The 6212-nt window shown below is 42.6% G+C and overlaps 1 long non-coding RNA gene across 1 annotated transcript; it reads right to left on the bottom strand.

Annotated features, from left to right (window-relative positions):
- Positions 1 to 435: 435 nt before the first annotated feature.
- Positions 436 to 1322, bottom strand: LOC144338228 (uncharacterized). The gene is made up of 2 exons (XR_013412192.1): positions 1025 to 1322; positions 436 to 944 (listed from the first exon to the last, which is right to left on the bottom strand). It is a non-coding gene; the product is annotated as an uncharacterized LOC144338228 (long non-coding RNA).
- Between the last annotated feature and the right edge of the window lie 4890 nt (positions 1323 to 6212).

The following is a 6212-nucleotide window of genomic DNA, read 5'->3' as shown; positions in this document are numbered from 1 at the left end:
TGCTATTCTTGTGTGGCACTGTGATTATTCAGATGGTAATTGGCCCCCACCTGTAGACAGCTCCGATTCTGTAGTCAATCATTTCATTTGATGTTAAAATATGTGAAAGTACAATTATATAATTTACATTACAAATCATGTTGAATGCCAGGGGTCTCTGAACCGCTGACAAATGCAAAGGAATCAAGGGTTGCAGGGAGAGAACTCGGGTCAATAAATGAAGTGAATTACACCGGGCGAGGGGTTCAACTTTTCTTATTTATGTCCACAACAAGAGCTTTTGTGCATGTGTCATTGAGAGAGTGCCTATGGCCTTCTCTCAGCACCGCAAATGGCAGCTTTTTAGATGCCTTTCTAAGGATGTCTCCCCCTTTCCTTGCAAAGAATTGCTCCTTGTGGCCTCCCATTAGGTAAAGAAGTAAGGACTTGTCGAGGACGGAAAGGGAAAGCTGATTTATTAAAGCGAAGATGGCATCAAGTCTGGAAGGCTGAAGTAGCTGCTGCATGCAGAATCCAACACAGGTGGGGGTGGTAGCCTTGTAAATTAGGCTTGCAAGTTTCCAAACTCCAGATCTCGGCCATCATACTTGAAACTTGTATGAATAGTGTCAGGAGTCGTGGCTGTTATTTGTCTAGCATTTAATGTGTGCCCAGTACTGGGTTAAATATTTTCCATAGGTTATCCCTTTAACCCTCACAATATCCATGTGAGGTGGGTCTGCTGTCACCCCTTACATATGAAGAATATAAGCACAAGGGGTTCATGGGGCTTGCCCAAGGCTATTTAATAGGAAGCTGGGAAAGTTGAAGTTGGTGACCAAGTCTAGGAAAGTCCTTTTGGTGACCGAGTCTGGGCTGGTGGTCACTCTGTTCTTCTGGATCAGGCATCAGATGCTTAGTGACGACACAGGACCAGGGAAGCGCACAGGACAGAACCTCTCCTTCTGTGGGGTTTACAGGAAAGAAGGTGGGTTGAGGTGGAAGTAGGGATCCTAGGTAAGGGCAACCCAAGTAGGAAACTCACCAGTCATCAGGTTCTCGATGGCGATGCAGTATCCACTGCTGTGATGTAGAGTCCAGCCCCAGGGCTTGCAGATGAGCAGGTTTTCAAGCCCTCCTGTAGGCCAGTAGAGGAGGCATGCTTTTTTCTCCCATGTTTGCATAATACTCCTGGCATGGGAGCCATCCAGGCCCTCTCACCCTCGTTCTCTGCCACATTCCACAGCAGCTGGGCTGGGCAGTCCATGGGGCCTCTGACTTCCAGAGTAAGTGAACTACTGGTCCAGATACATGAAAGAAAAAGCTCTACTTCCCCTAAAAGTGATTTCGAACACCAAGGGCTGGGTTCTTTTCGGATGTGGACACCTGATCCTTGAAATGTGCTGGGAATTCTGCCATGCTGGCTAAGAAGTGCTGCTTTGCTGCCAATGCCCCTCGCATGGCCATGAGCTGGCTTCTGAGCAACCTCTCCTGGAAGTCCTCATGAAGAGCACATGATGGACTACATCCCCACAGCAGGTGCCAACCTGAGTCAGTCACCATCATGATTTCCGCCATATAGCGTCCTCCTCTCCTCCTAATCACTTAGCACAATCGTTAAGAGCACAGAGTCTGGAAACAAATGCCTAGGTTCAAATCTCTGCTCTGCTGTCTGCCGGCTGTGAGATCTAGCACAAGTTCATCTCTGTGCCTCAGTTTCTTCATTTGCAAGCAAAATAAACAATAGTGCCTGCCATACTGCCTTATTATAATGATTAAGAGTTAAAACACAGAGCACTTAGAACAATGCCTGATACATAAGGTTACATGGCAGTGTTAAAAATTATTTTTTTCTTAAATGAGAATTATCTTTTTTACCAGTTATATAACATATGAAGTTAAATTCATTTATAATAAACCTTAAAATAAACAATATAACTACTAAATATTGTTTTGAATTCTGTTCATGGGTCACAAGGGGTCTGGATACCGCACTCTGGGAAGCCCCAAAGAGTCAAGGTCAAAGCTCTTGCCCTGGCATTCCAAACCCAGCACACATTGTTCTCCCACAAACAACTGACCAGGTAATTTATGCTCTGTTGATTTGGATACTTCCAAAAAAACTCAGTTGTTCTGTTATTTCTTTCCAGAGGCAGCATAGCCTAGCTGTTATGCACACAGGCCTAGAGTCGATGACACGGGTTTGAATCCCAGCTCTGTGCCACCTTAGCTGTGGAATATCAGTTACTCCTCCTCTCTGTGTGTTTTAGCTGTGTCAGCTGTAAAATGGGGATAATAACAGACTCCACCTCCTTAGAGAGATTGCGACAATTAAAGCAGTTAGTTCACGAAAGTTCTTAGCATACTACTTGGCCAAAGTGAAAGTTCCTTAAATGTGAGCTAATTAGGCACTGGTATTACAGTCACATTTATATGTTAAATAGAAGTCATTAAGCCTGCCTATTGGACCAAAGAATGAAACAGCGGCTTTCATGCCCAGGCTCTGGGACTATTTTAGGAGCTCCAGGCGTCTTTCCTCCCCACTGGAGACTGTGCTGCAGAGAGCTGGAGATGTGCGGAGGCTGACCCAGGATCCAGAGGACCATTTCTCCACTCAGTCAAAAGTCCAGCAGCAGAAATCACCCACGTGGGGAATGAGCCAGACACCCTGGCCAGGGAAAATTTCCCAGACATTTTCCAGATACTCATTTTGAAAGCGAATTGAGACATTATCTTTAATTAAAGTGGCAATCTGCCCCCATGAGTTTCCCTGTCCCTAGATGCTTAAATAATGGCTTCTGTTTGGTTCCCTTTCTGCCTTCTCTTCCTCCTATTAATTTCAAGCCCATCAGAGGGCCAGTTTACTAAATTGGTTTTAATGGAAATTTAGCCAACATGAATAATAATGAAATGTAAAATTATTCCTTAGCTAATGAACAGCCAGCGGCTTTGGGGTTAATTGTTTGCTTCTGGTGTCAGCTTATTTACATTGAAATAGAATTGTAATAGGACTCTAAACTAAAACTGTTTCATCTCCTTGATCATCACTTACCTTAGGGTTTATTCTTTATCATTAGTCATTGTTTAGTAATCGCTCCCACTTTGGATTCACTTGTGAATTAATTAATTACCTAGTTAAACTTGAGCACTTTTTTTTTCTTTAAAAAATAGAAAACCTCTTTTCTCACCTTGTTATCTACAGATGGTACTGTGAAGGAAATATTAACACTAGGTACTGACAGTGATATTTCCTGCTAGTATTGTGCTTTTGTTCTAACAATAGTCACATGTACTGTTTTAGTCATTTCAAGGCTGCTATAACAATTTATCGCAGACTGGGTTGCTTGAAAAATCAAACATTTATTTTTCACATTTCTGGAGGCTAAGTCCAAGATTCGGGTGGTGCTGGAAGATCTGGTGTCTGGTGAGGGCCTGTGTCCTGATTTGCAGATGGCCGTCTTCTTGTGTCCCCTCATATGCCAGGGAGAGGGAGAATGCGCGCTCTCTGTTTCTTTGTCTCTTGTCAGGGCACTAATCCCACTCATGAGGACTCTGTCCTCATGACCTAATTACCTCTCAAAAGCCCCACCTCTACATACCATCACACTGGGGGTCAGAATTTCAACATAAGAATTTTGGGGGGATACTAACACTCAGAGCATAGCACACACAGAAATGCCTTCTCCACTGGTCTTTCTGCTGACCAGTCATTCTGACCTGCTGTGAATCCAAGGAGCTCTCACAACAATCATGGCTACTGATGGCCTCTGGACAGCTCCATGGATTCCCTGGGCTGCCTCTAGACATAGGGTGAAGGAGCAGGCAACAGAGATGCTGTCCATCTCCAGAAACACATCTTCCTTCCCTAGGACTCAGTGTCCCCATTTTAAAAGGTGAAGAGTTAGAGTAATGCTTCTTCTCAAACTTGTGAAGGTTCTTCAGGAGTTACTTCTGCAAATATTGGTAGATCAGTGAGATATGGGGGAAAGGGAATCATTCATCCAAATAGCTCTTCCCTCTGTCACAGATAGGTTCTCTGTGTGAGCTTTGATTTGGAAAAATAAGGGGGAAAGCGTTATTATACTCTTATATATATATATATGGTTTAAACTATGGACAAGATTCAAGGTTCCCAAATTTGGCTACATGAAAATCATTCAGGCACTGATTTCTTGGCTATAACACCAAAAGCTTAGGTAACAAAAGAAAAAATGGAAAAGTTGGATTAAATCAAAATTTAAAACTTCTGTGCATAAAAGGACACAAGCAATAAAGTGAAAAGGGAACCTATGGAATGTGAGAGTATATTTATAAATTAAGCATTTGATAAGGAATTGATATCCAGAATATATAAAGAACTCCGACAGCTCAACAACAATAAACAAACAGCCTGATACAAAAATGGACAAAGGACCTGAACAGATATTTCTCCAAAAAAGATACAAATGGTTAATACACACATAAAAAGAAGCTCAACATCCCTAATCATTAGGGAAATGCAAATCAAAACCATGTGAGATGCCACTTCACACCCATTAGGATGCTTAGTATCAAGAAAAAACAAACAAACAAAACTAGGAAAATAACATGTCTTGGCTAGGATATAGATAAATTAGAACCCTTACTGGGGGGAGTGTACATTGGAGCAGCTGCTATGGAAAACAGTATGGTGTTTCCCCCCATAATTAAAAATACAATTACCTTATGATCAATCAATTCCACTTCTGGGTAAGTATCCAAAAGAATGGATACCAGGGACTCAGAGAGGTTTTGGTACACTGTATTAGTCCGTTTTCACACTGCTGATAAAGACAGGGCAATTTACAAAGGAAAGAGGTTCAATGGGCTTACAGTTCCACATGGCTGGGGAGGCCCCATCATCATGGCAGAAGGCAAGAAGGAGTAACTCACATCTTACATGTATGGCGGGAGGCAAAGAGAAAGAACTTGTGCAGAGAAACTCCCCCTTATAATCAGATCTTATGAGACCCACCTACCACCACGAGAACACCATGGGAAATACCTTCCCCCGTGATCCAGTTACCTCCCACCAGGTCCCTCCCATAACACAAGGGAATTCAAGATAAGATTTGAGTGGGGACACAGCCAAACCATATCATACACTCATGTTCAACAACAGTGTTATTCACAATAGCCCAAAGCAGGAAACAACCCATGAGTCCATCAGAAAACATTGGTAAACAAAATGTAGTATGTACATACAATGGAATAGTATTTAGCCTTTAAAAGGAAGGAAATTCTTTTTTTTTGTATTTTATTTATTTATTATTATTATACTTTAAGTTCTAGGGTACATGTGCCTAACGTACAGGTTTGTTACATATGTATACTTGTGCCATGTTGGTGTGCTGCACCCATCAACTCGTCAGCACCCATCAATTCTAACACGTTTCTACATGGTTGACCTTGAGAACATTATGCTAAGTGAAACAAGCCAGTCACAAAAGGACAACTATGGAATGGCTCCACTTGTATTAGGTACTACCCTGGGTCAAGTCTGGCAAAACAGAGCAGGTGGACTTTCTTCCAAGAATCTAAGGAGAAATTTCAGTGGCTCTGATGAGATTGCCTGTCCATCTCTGAACCAATCACAGAAGGCCAGGCAATGTGATGTTATGATTGGCTCCCATGCTTAGAGAATAGGCTGGAATTAACTCCGGTTCACTTCTAGATCCTACTGGAGGTGGAAGAAGTCTCCTCTAGGATATTCATGTTGAAACATAAGGCCCTCACTAGGGCATCAGTTGGGTCTGAGTTCTCTGGTGGTTGTTCAGCTATTTATGGACTGGACAAGCTGGAATTGAGTATGATTCATTCCACCTAGGCCTGCAGGTATGTTTGTCTGAGAACATATTTACTGAAGGAATTGCAAGTGGCCTCCATGAACTCTTCCGACTTCCAATTTTTCAGTCTGTTCCTTATATTTGCCTTTCCTTTGCAGACTGAAAAATTTGCTGCCTGGTTCAGGATTCTGAGAAGGCCCTGGACTGGCCCAGGAGGGATTTACGTTGGGTCCTGGATTTTCTGCTGACTTCCTGCATGCCTTAGAATGAGGCAGTGTGCTCAGTTGCTTTTCTGTTCAATAAGAGGTTTGAACCAGATGACTTCCAAAGTTCCCTCTCATCTCTAAGGTTTTATGATGTTATGAATGACCACTTGAGAATCAACTTTGGGATTGATAGCAGAAAGGGGGAGGGCACCCAGACATTAAG

Source organism: Macaca mulatta, chromosome 20, assembly GCF_049350105.2.
Source record: "Macaca mulatta isolate MMU2019108-1 chromosome 20, T2T-MMU8v2.0, whole genome shotgun sequence".
NCBI lineage: Eukaryota > Metazoa > Chordata > Mammalia > Primates > Cercopithecidae > Macaca > Macaca mulatta.
Note: the sequence above shows the minus strand (reverse complement) of the source record. Positions and strands in the feature narration are given on the sequence as shown.